Genomic DNA, 17,697 nt, shown 5'->3' with positions numbered 1-17,697 from the left:
TCGAACATTCTTATGAACAAGGTTCCATCTTCGGACAAGATGAATCATGCTGCCTTTGTGCGCAGGGCCCTCGATTCTTTCGGATCTGATGGAAGCTTTCCAGTTTCAAATATTCTATGTATTTATTTTTCCAATCCCAGGTCAAGCTTGTGGAATTTATCTCGGTGTGGCCTTCTTCGACTATGATCTCATGATTTGCACGACGGCCCCCGAATTGAGCTCGCTGTCCTCGATTGATGACCCTAAGTTTGCTACGGCATCAGCCTCACTATTCTGATCTCGATGCACATATTGCAAAGTCCACTCCTTAAATCGGTGTAAAGTTACTTGAACTTATCTAGGTATCTTTGCATTCGTTCTTCCCTAACTTCGAAGGTTCCGTTAACCTAATTCACTACGATGGGGGGTCGCATTTGGCTTCGATCACCTCCGCTCCCAAGCCTTTGGCTAGTTTGAGACCTACAATCATGGCCTCATATTCGGCCTCATTGTTAGTCAATTTCACAGTTCTAATAGATTATCTAACCACGTTGCCTGTGGGTGATTTTATTATGATGCCGAGCCCGGACCCTCTTGCGTTCGAAGCACCGTCCGTGAAGAGGGTCCATATTCCTGAGGATGTACCTGAATTTATCAACAGTTCTCTTTCAACCTTGAGTACTAGGGCCGGCGTGAAGTCATCTACGAAGTCTGCCAAAATTTGAGACTTAATTGCTGTTTGGGGTCGATATTCAATATCATACCCGCTGATTTCTATGGCCCATATGGCCAACCATCCCGAAAGCTCGGGTTTATGCAAAATATTTCGAAGTGGATAAGTCTTCACAACACATATGGGGTGACATTGAAAGTAAGGTTTTAGTTTCCTAGAGGCGCTTATCAAAGCGAGCGTCAATTTTTCTAGGTGGGAATTTCTAGTTTCGGCCTCACCGAAGGTACGGCTGACATAATAAATGGGAAACTATGTACCTCATTCTTCTTGGACTAGGACTCCACTTACCACTACCTCTGATACTGCCAAATATAAGTAAAGTTGTTCGCCTGCCCTTGGCGTGTGAAGCAGCGGCGGGCTCGATAAGTACCGTTTAAGCTCTTCCAAGGCTTGATGGCATTCCAAGGTCCATGTGAAATTATTTTTCTTCTTTAGCAACGAGAAAAATCGGTGACCCTTATCAGAGGACCTTGAGATGAATCGCCCCAGGGCGACCATGCACCCGGTTAACCTCTGCACGGACTTTACGCTGTCTACCACCATGATTCCATTGATAGCTTCGATCTTGTCGGGATTAATCTCGATTCCTCGGTTGGATCCCATGAACCCGAGAAATTTGCCTGACCCGACCCCGAATGCGTATTTTTCCGGGTTCAGCTTTATGTTGTATTTCTTCAATATACTGAGAGTTTCCTGCAAGTGCTTTAAATGGTCCTCTGCATGCAGGGACTTAACTAGCATGTTCTCAATGTAAACTTCCATAGATTTCCCTATTTTTTCTTCGAACATCCGATTTACTAGGCGTTGATAAGTGGCACCATCATTTCTTAATCCAAATGGCATTACATTGTAGTTGTAGGTACCATATTTAGTGATGAACGAGGTCATTTCCTGATCATCCGGGTTCATCTGTATTTGGTGGTACCCAGAATAGGCATCGAAAAAACTGAGGATCTCGTGGCCGGCTGTGGCATCGATCATGCGATCGATATTAGGTAAAGGAAAAGAATCCTTGGGGCATGCTTTATTTAGATCGTTGTAATCTACACACATTCTAAGTTTGTTTCCTTTTTTAGGGACTACTACATTTGCTAACCATTCGGGGTATTTTACTTCACGGATTGACCCTATTTTAAGAAGCTTGGTTACCTCGTCTTTGACGAAAGCATGTTTAATCTCGGACCGAGGTCTTATTTTTTGCTTCACCGGATGGAACTTCGGGTCCAAGCTTAGTTTATGGGTGGTTATTTCCAGTGGGATCCATGTCATGTCAAGATGGGACCAAGCGAATCAATCCATGTTAGCTATAAGAAATTGAATAAACTTTTTCCTGAGCTCGGGATTTAACCCCGTGTCCAGGTATACCTTTCGTTCGGGAAGATGTTCGATTAGTATGATTTGCTCCAGCTCTTCAACCATTGATTTGGTAGCGTCGGAATCATCGGGGGCTATGAAGGATCGAGGGACCCCATAATCATCTTCTTCGTCAGTCCCCTGCTTCTCTAGTTGGGTCGAGGCTGGCGTTTGTGATTGCTATTTGGTCTCCCGTTTTCCCTTCGAATTTGACCCCTTTGTCGATGAGAGTGATGACATCAGAATCACTTCGTCAATGACAAATTTATTGTTTTGACATCGGGTTGCTCCCCGTAGATTGTTTTGATTCCCTCTGGTATTGGGAATTTTAGAACCTGGTGAAGGGTCGAGGGTACACTACAAAAAAATGGGTAAATTGTGGAGGATTATTTAGCCCCCACAAAATTATACAATTTACTGGGGTCTAAAATATCTGTAACCCTAAAATAATAGCGGGTAATGTATTTCACACTCCCTCCATTATTTTCCCAATCTTTTTCGCCCTAGAAACTTCCGCCTCACAACAACAAAATACATTGTCTTCTTCTTCTTCTTCCCCAATCTTCTTCTTCTAACTTCTGTTTTCCTCACAACAACAATCGCTTGATTGGAAGAGACAATATCCAAATCTCTTTTCTTCTAACTTCCGCCTCACAACAACAAAACTTCCGCCTCACAACAATAATTGCCACCGCTTTTACACCTCCCAGGTTTGATTTTTCTCTTTCTTTCCTTATTTCCCCTCATGGGTTTTCTGTTAATTTTGAATTTTTGTGTGTATTTTGGTCGATCTGTATGAATTTTTGTGTTCTTTTTCCTTGCTTTCTTTGTGCTTTTGGGTTTAATGGTCGATCTCTCTACAGTAATTTTTGTGTGCTTTTGTTTCTTTGTGTATTAAGAGCTTCTTGGACACAACTTGTTTTAAATGGTTGTGCTGATTTCCTAATTACAGACTCTGAAATCTTTGTTGCCATGGACTGCTGTACATTTGTTGCTGCTTCACCTATCTGCTCCTATGTGTGGCTGTTACTATTTGCTAGATTCAAGCTAGGACTAGGTTACTTTAAAAATTGTTGTATCTTTTGATTAGTGTATTGTGGATTGATGTCAGTTTTGCTATCTAATATTACCCGTACTTCCTGTTTCTTGTATGTTTCCTATCTGGCAATCTTTTTAAATGATCTGGAGAATATGGAGTTCTTCTAGGTCTTCAATCAAGTTGTTTATATTTGAACTTGAAGATGCTGCCTTCATCTCCTTATATTCTTGAACTGCTTGTTCATATGACAATTATCAGTAAAAGTCTATTTTTTTATATTCTATGATGCAATTTTTATATTTTTAAATTGCTTGTTTCATATGGTCAAGTTGTTCTTAGTTTCACAGTAATAGTATCTTTCAATATAATGAATTATTCAAACCTCTCTATACCATATCTCTTACCTTCACTTTTTTTCTTTTATTTTTATTTATTAAAGATTCACATGGAGATACCAAAAGGCTCAAATTGAAGACTAGAGAAGCATTAAGTTTACCTCAGGGAGAACGTGTTGTGGTGGAGTTTGATTGCTTGGATCCGATTGGCGAAGCACAAGGCCTTCTTGTAGGTGTATGTGGCCTTTTAGAAACTGACTGTACCATATTTTCAATTAGCTTTGATAAATGGTCGTATATACCTAAGTCATACTTTAACGACTGCTTTAATAACATTATAAAGGTATAAGCTCTATATCTTTATAACTATATCTCTATTTTGTCTTTTATTTTTATATTTGTATATAAAAGATAAACTAACCAAAATTTATTTTTGAAGCCTTATTTCTGCTTTATGACCGTTGAGGAAGTTGCACGAGAATATGTTTATCGCTCTATTGCAAAGAAGTGGGCTGCAAGTAGGCATAAGTTATGATATGAGTTTAAAGACCCACTTAAAACCAAAGATGAGATTATGGATAATGTTCCGATAGGTATTACTCGGGATCAATGGACTTCCTTTGTGAACTACCGTTATAAAGAAGAAACTCAAGTATTTTTCTGAAACGTCACATTGAAATACATAAAAATATGATTATTTGTTTATATAATTGACTAAAATGTATCTTATTGTTAGAACATGTGTAAAAGAAATGCTGAAAATCGGAAGAAACAAACAGTTCCACACACCGGTGGCTCCAAACCTAATTCTAGAAGAAGGGCTGAAATGGTGAAAGATGTCACATTATTTACCTTACTTTACTATTTAAATTTTATATATTGTATCTATTTCTTTTTCCTTTCACATTATTTGCCTTTCTTCCTTGACAATGTATTTGGACTTGTCTCATAATCAATTTATTGGTTACCAGCATGCTGCTTGTACAACTACACTTTGTGACCTACAAACAACTATCTGTAACCACAAAAGCTATATAACCATGTGCAATGGATGATGTTTTAATTAAAATATAAGAAATAACTTTTAAGCATTGAGGTGGCTGAAGAATAAGATATCTGAAGGGAAGGAGGAAGTGAGACAAGCAAAAACAGGGGAAAATGAAGGATATTAGTATGTTTTATACCATGATTTAAAGTTTGTAGTTGTGTAAATAAACACACATACTACTCTAAACATGTCATGCACAAGTAGAAATAACTTGCATAGAATCCTAATGTAGAGTAGTTACATGACAGAATCCTAAAATAGAATTCCACAGTATGATCCATGAGAGAATTCTCATAAGTAATGTCTTTGGCACAAGAAGACTCAATGGAACTTCAAGTAATATCTCCAAGTGGCAAAGTGTATTTTATTTTTCATTGAGATAATTTTATTTTATCTCAATGACTTGTTTCCTGATACTCCTCTTAATAGTTGTATTTTTTTTTTTTACTTTTTGCTGCAGCCAGGTGATACAGCTAGTGGACCCGTTTCACCGACAGATGCAAAAAGATCTTCTGGCGCTAGTAATCCTAGTGACAGCCATTGAGATTCATTTTAATTAAAGTGGATTTATTAGGACAATGTAATAGATGACTAATATAGATGGTTAACTATGTTCTAATTTAGCTTGATGACATATGATACTACTCTGTCATAGTATTTTTCACGGTTAATGAAATGTTGATGTTTCTTAATTTTAATATTTTGGTTTGAGCATAAATATTTCAATTGATAATAGAGAAAAAGTATGGCAAATTGATGATAAAAAATCAATTTTATAATATATTTAAAAATAGATGGGGATAAAACTCCCAAAAAGAAATTGAACAGATCCTGATGGGGTACATATAAGAAATTGCGGGGATTTACAGCCCCTACACTAAAAAAAAATTAAATTTTAAAAATAAAAATCTATTTTTGCGCATGAAATTACGGAGGTTAAAATTACAATTTGCGGAGGTTAGAAACCTCCGCTATTTGCTGTCACGACGTTTCGGGAAACCCCCGCATTTATCTGCCGCAAATTAATAGTGGCGATGCTTACTGTGGGGGCCTGCTCAACCGTCGTGACAGCAAATAGCGGAGGTTTTTAACCTCCACAAACTACAATTTTAACCTCCGCAATTTATCCATTTTTTTATAGTGGTACTACTCTTATGTTGTGGATCCATGGTCTCCCGAATTGGGCGTTATACCTTATGTCGCCTTCGATCACATGGAACTTCATCTCTTGGATGGTCCCGACCATGTTTACTGGCAAGATACCTCGCCCTTAGTAATTTCACATGCTATGTTGAATCCATTTAGCACTAGGGCAGCGGGCAAAACCTGGTCTTGTAGACCGAGTTGCTCTACAACCCTCGATCGAATGATGTTGGCCGAACTACCTGGATCAATTAGCACACGCTTAACTTGAGTTCTATTCATGAGTACAGATATTACCAGTGCATCGTTATGGGGCTGCATGATTCCTTCTGTGTCTTCGTCGTTGAAGGACAAGGTTCCCTTCGATATATAATCATGAGCCCGAGATCGCTTCTCCCTTATGATTGACACCTTAGTGCGTTTTAACACTGCCCTTGGGGAACATCGATCCCTCTGATAAACATGTGAACAATATGCCGTGGTTCTTCTTGTTCATTTTGTTTATTGAAATCTCTGTTTTTGAAGTGATTCTTCGCCCGATCACTTAAAAACTCCCTAATCTTCACTGAATAATTGGGCTACTTCTTTTCTCAACTGCCCGCAATCTTCCGTTCTGTGGCCATGGGTGCCATGATACTTGCATACTTGATTGAGATTCCTCTGGGCTGGATCGGTCTACAGAGGCCGAGGCCATTTAGTATCTTTGATGCGTCTGATAGCCGATACGATGGCGGATGCATCAATATTGAAGTTGTACTCCGACAATCGCGGTGCTTCCTGAGGTCCGATATGCCTGTCAAAACCATTCTTGCTCATGAGCCCTGGCCTCGATAACTTCTCCTTTCACCTCATATGAAGTTGTGCCCAGGTCCGTTGTCCCTACGATCTCTATTATATGGCTGGTATCGATCCCTGTTAAACCTTGGTTCTCGATCGATGTTCCTTTTGGTAACGGATTCGGAAGGAGCCCCCAGTTGGTCGTCTTCGACTCTAATCTTTGATTGATATCTATTATGTATATCGGACCAGGTAACAATCGGGTACTCAATCAAGTTCTGCTTCACCTATTGTGAAGCCACTGAGCTTTGTTCATTTAGTCCTTGGGTGTAAGCTTGAACAGCCCAATCGTCTGTGACTGGTGGTAGATCCATTTGTTCCATTTGGAAATGAGATACAAACTCTCTGAGCATCTCGTTATCTTTCCGCTTTACCTTGAAAATGTCTGTCCTCCTAGTCTCGACCTTTATGGCTCCGGCGTGTGATTTTACAAGAGAATCTGCACGCATGGCAAAAGAATCGATAGATTTAGGTGGTAAATTATGATACCATATCAATGCTCCCTTTGACAGGGTTTCCCTGAATTTCTTTAGGAATACGGATTCGATCTCGTCGTCTTCTAGATCATTCCCTTTAATGGAACACGTGTAAGAAGTGACATGCTCGTTGGGGTCGGTCGTTCCATTATACTTAGGAATCTCAGGCATGCGGAACTTCTTGGGGATCGGTTTGGGAGCCGCGCTCAGGGGAAGGGATTTTGTACGAACTTTTTGGAATCCAAACCTGTCACGACCCAAAATCCCACCATAGGTGTCGTGATGGCGCTTAGTCTCTAAGACTAAGTAAGCCGATTATAATAACAATTCAAGCCTTTTTTTAAACATATAATTTAATACAAGTGTCAAAACCAACAGCATAAATATTCAAACAACCTCCCAAGACTGGTAATACTGAGTCACGAACTCTAACTGAATACATGGAATAATCTCTAGGACCGAATATACAATATTGTTCGAATAAGAACTTACAGTACAATAAAAATAAAAAGACTCTAGGGGACTGCGACGACCAAGTAGCTCTACCTTAACTCCTTGCGATCACACTCTAACTTTGTCCGAGTTCAATATCTTCAATACCTGGCTCTGCACAAAAATGTGCAGAAGTGTAGTATGAGTACACTATAGTCGGTACCCAGTAAGTATCAAGACTAACCTCGGTGGAGTAGTGACAAGATACAGTCAAGACACTCACTAGTCTAATAACATGTGCAATATAGTATACAAAAGTAATAGAAAACAAATAACAGTGATAGCAACAATAATCAACTAGTGATGTAAACAGCAAAGCAGCAAGAACTCCATAAATATTGCTCAAACAGATAATGAACACAAGTATAACCAATAATCAAGCCCTTCAAAATATACATCATTCATCTATAAATTTTTCAATAAGAATCTCTAGAATATAATCCTTTCCAATAAATATATTTCGAATATACTTCCTTCAAATAAATATCTTTCAAATATAATTCTTTCAAATAAATATCTTTCGAATATAACATTCTTTCAAATAAAAGTCACCCTATGACACCTCATTTTATAATCATAAAATACGGGTCTCAACCCACTTTTATATTTTTACGGTACCTCGTGCCCATATTTAAATCATCATCTGCACGGACAGTTCACATGCCAATAATAAAAACAATCATATTTTCCCCCGACATCTCGTGCCCACATTTCATATTTGTTGCGGCGTGCAACCTGATCCCATATAACACTAATTATATTTGTTGCGGCATGAAACCCGATCCCATATAACATAAATCATATCTGTTGCGATGTGCAACCCGATCCCATATAACATTAATCATATCTGTTGTAGCGTGCAACCCGATCCCATATAACATTATCTGCTCGGCAATAGCCACATGCTTACGATTTCAACATAGATCAGACTATTATCAAGTTTATAGAAAAAACAAGACAAGTTGCACAAGATATAAGGATAAACACAAGGAAAATCAGAACATCACATAAAAATCACCAACACAATAATACCACATCATCACATATCATCCCTTACAATAGCCACCCTTATCGCTCCTATAGCCACCCTTATCGCTCCCATAACCGCCCTTATCGCTCCTATAGCCGCTCTTATCGTTCTGTATAATAGCCACCCTTATCACTCCGCCTAGACAATATTCCAGCATACATAACCACAGTGAAATGCCACCCTTATACCCACATAATTTCAACAGTCCAATGCCACCGTTATATCCTTGTAATAATAACTCAAACCACATAACAATTTGCACGAACTATTATCACGACAACACAACACAATCAATTCATATCACAATTTGCCCAATGACCACAGCCAATTCTAAAGATATAGCAAATCAATAATTTTATCCACAAATAGCCCAAGACTCCACACAACGTATATAAAACCTCAAAACAACTACAGAGATGGAAAAGAAATTCAGTATAGGACAACGCCTTCATTAATCCAAATTTTAATAAATATAAATTAATGCCTCATTTTAAACTTATTTAATAATTATTTGTAGATAAGGATTCCATAATGAATTTAATTCTAAGAAAAATATCAAATCAACAAAACATGGAGTTCACATAAAAATCCAAGTGACAATAACAACAAATTATCATATAAAATATAAATTCGACAAACAAGGAATGAGGTATGACAATTCAAGGACTTACTAAGTTCCAATAATTTTACAATTTAATACATAAGGGCGTCTACGAATTTCAACCGATATAATTTGCACATATAAACCAAGTACGTACTCGCCACCTCGCGTACACGGCTTTCAATCACACAATATCCACATAAGACTCAATGCCTAAGGGGTAATTCTCCCACTCAAGGTTAGGCAATATACTTACCTTTTTGAAGTTAGGCCGATATTCAAAAATCGCCTTCTTGCTTGAATTGACCCCCGGATAGCTCAAATCTATCAAAACTAATTGTATAACTTCATTAAAATTCATCGAAAACAATCCCGGATACTAAAACGTTGACTTAGAATTTCACATTTAAAAAGTCAACCAAAGTCAATGGGTGGCCCGCATCTCGGAATCCGACAGAAGTTTTACGAAATCTGAACACCCATTCTGATACGAGTTCAACCATACCAATTTTGTCAAATTCCGAAAACAACTCGGCCACCAAATCTAAATTTTCCATTTTTGAAAGATTTTGCAAAAATCCCAATTTCTTCTATTTAAATCCGAATTAAATTATGAATATAACCATGGATTTATAAAATATAATCACTTTTGGATATAGGACACTTACCCAAGTTGAAGATTTAAAGAAATCCTCAAAATCGCCCAAGAACCGTGCTCCAAAAATCCAAAACGAAATGAAGGAAATGACCATTTTTGGTCCTTAAGTTTCTGCCCAATAAAAATACTATTCTGGTCGCTAAAAGTCCAATTCCCGTCGCTAAAATTACCAAATCTGGTCACTAAAGGTGCGCACCAGAACTGTTTACACCAACAGTTTATGTTTCACTAAAAAGGCTCTAATTCCTTCATACGAACTCGGAATTCGGCGATTTTTATTCCTATGAGTCACAAATAATAATAAGAACCTACTCGTTCAATCGAAACTCAATTCGGAGCTCATTTGCTCAATGCAATACCAATTTCGCTCGTTAAACAATTAACTCATGTTTCGCGCTAAAAACCCAATCGCGACTTGATGAAATTAGATCAAACATTCCAGATCATTATTATAATTCATTAGCAAACTCCCGGAAGTCTCTAAATCAATTTTCAATCTCTAGAATTAAAAATGAACCTTTGGAGCATTACATGCTTATGCTCAAAATACCAAATTCTTCCTAAACCTCTTCCCAGATGGCTTGTAGTGTATCAACCTTAACATTTTGTACCCACCTCCAACTAACAAACAGTTTAGATTTATGAAAACTAAATACAAAGAGCTACAACTTTCATTTTTGTATCATCGCCAAATTATTTATAGATTACGAGATGTAAGCTTCCAAAGTCAGCCATGTGCAGCAGAAATTTCTGCAATGCTCTCTGTCAGGCAAAACAACTACAGTACTAGGCTTTGGTTAATCGATCATAACTTTCTTTACAAATATCCAAATAATGAATGGTTTATTTTTCAAGAACCTACACTCAAAGGTCTACAACTTTCATGTTTTGAAAATTTTTAAATTCCTTATAGATTTCGAGATATAAGCCTCCAAAGTCCCAACGCGACTGCACCAGTTGCTGCCAAAAACAGCTTCTGCCAATAGAAATTCCAGCAGCTTCAACCAGGCGCCAAACGATCTGAACCGCATCCGAAACTCATCCGAGCCACTCGGGACCTTGTCCAAATATACCAACAAGCCCCTAATATAACACGGACCTGCTCGAGGCCTCAAATAACATCAAATAATATCAAAACTATGAATCGCACCTCGAATCGAATTATGAGTTTATGAATTTTTCAAATTCTATAATTTGCGCCGAAATATATCAAATCAATCCGGAATGACTTTAAATTTTGCACGCGAGTCTTAAATTACATAATGGAGTTGTTCCAATTTCTAGAATTGAATTTTGACCCCGATATCAATATAGTCAACTCCCAGACAAACATTTCAAAAATCTTCTATTTTACAACTTTCGCCAAAATGAGTCGAATTGTCCTACTGACTTCCAAATCCAAATCCGAGCATATGCCCAAGTCCAAAATTACCATACGAAGCTACTTGAATCATCAAAATTCCATTCCAGAGTTGTTTGCTCAAAAGTCAAATTCTGGTTAACTCTTTTGATTTAATATTCAAAAATGAGAGTTGTTCTTTCAATTAAATTCCGAATCTTCCGAAAACCAAACTCGACCGTACAGTGATAAATAGGGATTTTGACTGCTTATTTGCTCTCTTTTACTTATGTTTTAGCTCAAAAATGCTTAAAATGTATTCCCGAGAACTGATAAAATGTGCTTTCTTGCAGGAATATTGGGAAACAAGCCAAAGAAATGAAAATCAACTAAAAAGGAGTAAAAATTGGACAAGAACCAAAACAAGGCAAAATGGACCAAAGTGTGGACCGCAAAATACTGTGCGCGGCTGAAGACTCTGAAGAGCCACTGTTAGAATTCCTTCACAAAGTGCGGACCACACAATTATTGTGCGACCGCAGAAGACAAGGTTCAGAGAGATGTCTTTTGGGGACCTGAAGATGTGCGGACTGCAATATTATTGTGCGGACCGCAATATTATTGTGCGGCCGCACTCATAAAAGTGCGGTATGCAGAAATTTTCCATGTCCAACCCAAGATCAAGAGTGCGGCCGCACTGAGAAATGTGCGGTCCGCACAATCAGAGGAAGTGCGGACGCACCCCAGATTTATGCGGCCACAGAAGACCACCCTGTCAAGTCAGCTTCAAAGTCGGACCGCAGACAGAATTGTGCGGCCGCACGACCTCCGCAGGAACAATTTTGTCCGATAATTTTAGCTGGGTATAAATAGATCTTTTTGTCATTTTTAGGTTAAGTTTGAACACCTAATAATAGATAGTCATTTTGCTTTACTGTTTTGGGTAAATTTGTAATAGTTTATCATTTTAACATTAGATTTTCTTCCCTTAATCATCTATTATGAGTTTTATCTTAGTTCCTTCTTTAATTTCTTTATTTCCTATGCGTAGCTAAACCCTTAGCTAGGGTTGTGACCCAACCCTGGTATGGGTATCTAATGGGTGATTGATTTAGGGCTTATTTATGATTGGGTATATGATATTTAGCCAAGTTCTTACTTGAATTTAAGAATTGATGGTTGCAAACATTGATTCATGCCTAATTGACTAAGTCTCTACTTGAGAAAGAGAGAATAAGTCTAGGAAAACTTGGCTAATAATAAATTGGGCTGAACTCGAGAAATTGATAGCCCCAATTAATGGGTTGAATCTAGAGATAGTAAGACCCGACTTGAGCATCTATCACTTGTTTCGTGAGATACCCATTTGGACTTGAGAAATCCAAATTGGGCAAAATCGCTCAAACTACCGAGAGGTATAGAGTGAGTAATCGCGTATGATTGCTATATTGTATCCCGACCAACCAAACATGCCCTAAAGCTCTCAATCCGGTAGGTAACCAACTAGGCGGAAGTATCAACCCTAGATATTTTATAACCTGAAAAACAACAATACCAAAAACATTGTCCCTTAGCTTTACAACTACACGCATAAGCATAAAAATTAGAAGTAGAAAAGAAACAACCGAATATGTGGAAGTGCAATCTTGGGCACGTCATATACTTAGACTAGGTATATGCCTAATCCAACATAAAGCTCTTTGTGGAATCGACCCCGACTCACATTGGGTATTTATAATTGCATCGACCGCCTCACAATCCCAATAAGTGGTGTGAGTTTGGGCGACATCAATTTTTGGCGCCATTGCCGGGGAGCTATAAACGGATTTAGCTATATATTTGGTTTTGTGTGTGATTTGTCTTCTTTTCCTTCCGGGTTACTAACCTTTTGTGAATCGATTGTAGGTACAAAAATGGCTCTGAACAATGATCCTCTCGGAAATATGCCTTTGTGGGATGTGGACGTGGAAGATGACCCAGTTGAGAAGGTTCCTCTTGAGCCTCAAGCAAATAGACGAGGCCGACCGCCTCAAGACAACATTCTCGTTCCACCCCCAAATTTACCAAGAGCGGCTCTACACCAGGTGTTGCCGAATGAAGGGTATGCAAGCGCCATAGTCCCGCCCCACATTAGGGAGGGCAACTTTCAAATCACAAATGTTTTGCTCGCATTGCTTGAGCAACGAGGATTCTTCACCGGAGCTCCGAATCAAAATGCGTACAAACACTTGAAAGGATTTGTGGATACTTGTTGGGGGAGTAAACAGACTAACGTTTCCAAGGATGCTCTAAGGTTGAGGCTATTTCCCTTCTCTCTATGGGGGAAATCCTTGGACTAGTTAGAAAGATTGCCAAACATTCTATCCATACATGGGACGAATTGGCGGAAAAATCATTGCCAAGTTCTTTTCTCCCGGGCATATCGCTACTCTTAGAGATGAGATTCTAACATTCAAACAAGAATCCAATGAGCCTTTGCACGAGATATGGGAGAGGTACTGGACTATGGTGAAAGAGTGCCTGAATAATAATATGACGGAGGCTATGATTCAACAAACCTTCTACAGGGGGATCATTACTACCAATCAATGCGTGGTCAACCAACTTGCCGGTGAAAATTTCATGACAACACCATATGCCGAAGCTTGTGAAATCTTAGATAAAATGGCGGATACTTCATCGGCATGGCAAAGTAGATCAAATGTTCCTCAAGGTGATCCAAATATGATTCACCTACACAAAGAATTTCATGATCGTGGGCAAGCAATTGCCGAGTTGACCACTACAATGAATCAATTGGCCAAAGCTCAACTTCAACAGGTTCAAGGTCCTAACGAAGTAAATGCAATAAAAGTGACAATATGATGGTGAACAAGTGAAGGAAAAAGGGTCAACAAGTGCAAAACCGTGTGGAACAATTTGTGCAAGATGATATTGGGTTCGACCAAGACGAATCAGACAATGAACAAGAAGAAGAAGTGAAATATGTAAATAACTACCAAGGGCAAAGAAACAACTCTCAAGGCCCGAATCAACAACAATGGCGATCTCAAGGAAATCAAGGCAATTGGAGTGGTGGTACCCACAATCAAGGTAATTTGAACAATAATAATAATCAAGGCAATTGGAACAATCAAGGAAACCAAGCAATTGGGGTGTCAACAATCAAGGATATTAGGGAGGCAACAACCAAGGGGGTTGGAACAATAACCAAGGGAATTTGAGAGCCGGTCTTTCAAAGGCCCCCGTTGTATCAACAACCAAACAACCCGCCTCCTAATCCGTCTCATGGTTTTAGCTCTTCCAATAATAATATGGGATGGATTGAAAATATGTACAAACAAATGATGGAGAAAAATGCTGACTCCGATGCTCAACTAGCCTCTCACAACACTTCAATCTGCAATTTGGAGGTTCAATTAGGGAAAATCTCGCAAGCTTTAAACACTTGTCCTAAGGGGGAACTACCTAGTGACACGTTGGTGAACCCGAAGGGTGGGAATAACACGGGACATGCCATGGCCGTAACCACAAGGAGTGGAAAAGGTGGGGAGGCAACAATATCAAACCAAAGAGGAATTGTGGATGATGATGTAGTGATTCAAAAACATGAAATTCCAAGCAATGTGGTTCAAGCTACTGAAGAAGTGAGAATTGATATTGATGAAAATGTGGAGGAGACTTAAGAAGAAGTGAACCCGTCTAGGGAACACATGATTGACATACCGAAACTGGTAGTGCCAAAGGCCAAGGCACCAATGCCAAGGCCTCCTCTTCCATACCCTCAAAGGCTCGCCAAACAAAATAACGAGAACCAATTCAAGAAGTTTATTGACATGATGAAGAGCTTATCCATTAATATGCTATTGGTTGAGGCGTTGGAACAAATGCACGGCTATGTAAAGTTCATGAAGGATTTGGTGACAAAGAAAAGATCAATGAACTATGAGACTATCAAGATGACACATCAAGTGAGTGCTATTGTGCACTCAATGACTCCGAAATTGGAAGATCCCGGCGCTTTCACAATCCCTTGCACTATTGGAAGCGCCGACTTTGCCAAAGCTTTATGTAATCTTGGGGCGAGTATCAATTTGATGCCCTACTCGATGTTTAAAACTTTGAGAATTGGGCAACCAAGACCCACATCTATGAGGTTACAAATGGCGGATCGTACTATGAAGAGACCATTGGGTATTATTGATGATGTGTTGGTTCGTGTTGATAAGTTCATCCTCCCGGCGGACTTTGTGATTCTTGATTGCAAAGTGGACTATGAGGTGCCTATTATCTTGGGTAGACCTTTCCTTGCTACGGGGAAGGCTCTTGTTGATGTGGAATCTGGTGAGCTCACCTTCCGGGTGGGCGATGAAAAGGTGGTTTTCCATGTATGCAAATCTATGAGGCAACCGAAAAGCAATAAAGTTTGTTCGTTTGTGGACTTAGTGACCGAGGTGATTGTTGATGATGCTAGTGCCATGATGAATGTTGATGATACTTTGGAGGTCGTATTAATTATGATGATGATGAAAAGGAAGGCTTTGTGGAATGTGTAAATTCATTACAAGGAATGGGGTCATATACTTATGAGCCCCAAAAATTATCCTTAGATCTTGAGAACCGGAAGACTCCTCCAACAAAGCCCTTAATCGAGGAGCCTCCCACTTTGGAGTTAAAGCCATTGCCTTCACATCTCAGGTCTGAGTTTCTTGGCCCATGTTCTACTTTACATGTTATTATTTCCTCTTGCTTGACTAACGTGCAGGTAGATTCTACTTTGGCGGTGCTTCAAAAGAGGAAGAAAGCTATAGGATGGACACTAGCGGATATTTGGGGTATAAGCCCGCCTTTTGCATGCACAAGATTATTTTGGAAGAGGATACCAAACCCTCAATTGAATATCAAAGAAGATTAAATGAAGCAATGCAAGAGGTGGTGAAGAAGGAGATCATAAAATGGTTGGATGCCGGGGTTATTTACCCCATTTTCGATAGCTCGTGGACCTCTCTTATGCAATGTGTCCCAAATAAAGGGGGCATGACTGTGGTAACAAAATACAAGAACGAGTTGATCCCCACAAGAACTGTCACCAGGTGGAGAGTTTGCATGGATTGTAGGAAGCTCAACAAAGTCACTCAGAAAGATCCTTTTCCGCTTCCATTTCTTGATCAAATGCTTGATAGGTTGGCCAGACGAGCTGTTTATTGTTTCCTTGATGGATATTCCGGCTACAATAGAATTCTTATTGCTCCTGAGGACTAAGAGAAGACTACTTTCACTTGTCCCTATGGTACTTTCGCATTCTCGCGGATGCCATTTGAGTTATGCAATGCACCGACGACTTTTCAATGGTGTATGATGGCCATCTTCACCGACATGGGGGAGGATTTTCTTGAGATCTTCATGGATTACTTTTCCGTGGTGGGGAATTCTTTTGATGCATGCTTGGACAACTTGGACAAGGTTTTGGCAAGATGTGAGAAAACAAACTTGGTTTCAAATTGGGAGAAATGTCACTTCATGGTCGAGGAAGGCATAGTCCTCGGTCACAAAATTTCAAAGCATGGTATTGAGGTCGACAAGGCTAAAATTGAGGTAATCTCCAAACTCCCTCCCCCTACATCCGTGAAGGGAGTGAGGAGCTTCTTGGGTCATGCGGGGTTCTATCGCCGATTCATCAAGGACTTTTCTAAGGTGATAAACCCCTTTGTGTAAACTTTTGGAGAAGGATTCCAAGTTCCATTTCAACAAGGATTGTATGAAGGCATTCGAATTGCTCAAGTTCAAGTTGACTACTACTCTTATTATCACCGCACCGAATTGGAGCTTGCCTTTCGAGCTCATGTGTGATGCAAGTGATATGGCGGTCGGAGCAGTTTTGGGGCAACGTATCAACAAAATCTTCCATCTGGTCTACTATGCTAGTAAGACCATGAATGATGCCCAAGTCAATTACACAGTGACCGAAAAAGAGCTCCTTGCTATTGTCTTTGCTATGGAGAAGTTTCGCCCGTACTTGATGGGTACAAAGGTGATTGTCCACACCGATCATGCGGCACTTCGGTACTTAATGAGCAAAAAGGATTCAAAGACAAGGTTAATGCAATGGGTGCTTCTATTGCAAGAGATTAATCTAGAGATTCAAGAATGCAGGGGTAGTGAAAACCAAGTGGCGGACCACTTTTTCTCATTTGGAGGAGGAGGGGAGGCCACATGACGGCCTTGAGATAAATGATTCCTTCCCTGACGAGCAGCTTCTAGCCATTTTAATGACTGGGATGCCATGGTTCGCCGATTTAGCCAATTATCTTGTGAATGGTATTGTAGCGAATGAGTTCTCTTCAAACCAAAGGAATAAGCTTAAAAGGGATTGCCTTGACTATTACTGGGATGAGCCGTATCTCTTCCGTATTTGTACCAATGGTGTGATTCGACGATGTGTGCCGGAAGAGGAACAAATGGAAATTCTTGAGGCTTACCACTCTTCACCATATGGTGATCACCATGGTGGAGCTAGAACTGCAACAAAAGTGTTGAGTTGTGGATTCTATTGGCCTACGCTTTACAAGGATACTAGCGATCTCATCAAGCATTGTGATGAATGTCAAAGGGCCGGTGGGATTTATAAAAAAAT

The 17,697-nt window shown here is 39.5% G+C and overlaps 1 long non-coding RNA gene across 2 annotated transcripts; it reads left to right on the top strand.

The window, feature by feature from the left end:
- The first annotated feature begins 3,068 nt into the window (after positions 1–3,068).
- LOC104119166 (uncharacterized) lies at positions 3,069–4,327 on the top strand. 2 transcript variants are annotated; one of them, XR_011415192.1, is made up of 4 exons: positions 3,069–3,087; positions 3,444–3,782; positions 3,910–4,091; positions 4,176–4,327. It is a non-coding gene; the product is annotated as an uncharacterized lncRNA (long non-coding RNA). The 2 variants fall into 2 exon arrangements; XR_011415191.1 differs by having other exon boundaries at positions 3,879–4,091.
- The last annotated feature ends 13,370 nt before the right edge of the window (positions 4,328–17,697 follow it).

This window comes from Nicotiana tomentosiformis, chromosome 3, assembly GCF_000390325.3.
Source record: "Nicotiana tomentosiformis chromosome 3, ASM39032v3, whole genome shotgun sequence".
Taxonomy (NCBI): Eukaryota; Viridiplantae; Streptophyta; class Magnoliopsida; order Solanales; family Solanaceae; genus Nicotiana; species Nicotiana tomentosiformis.
This window is presented reverse-complemented; position numbering and strand designations above follow the sequence as displayed.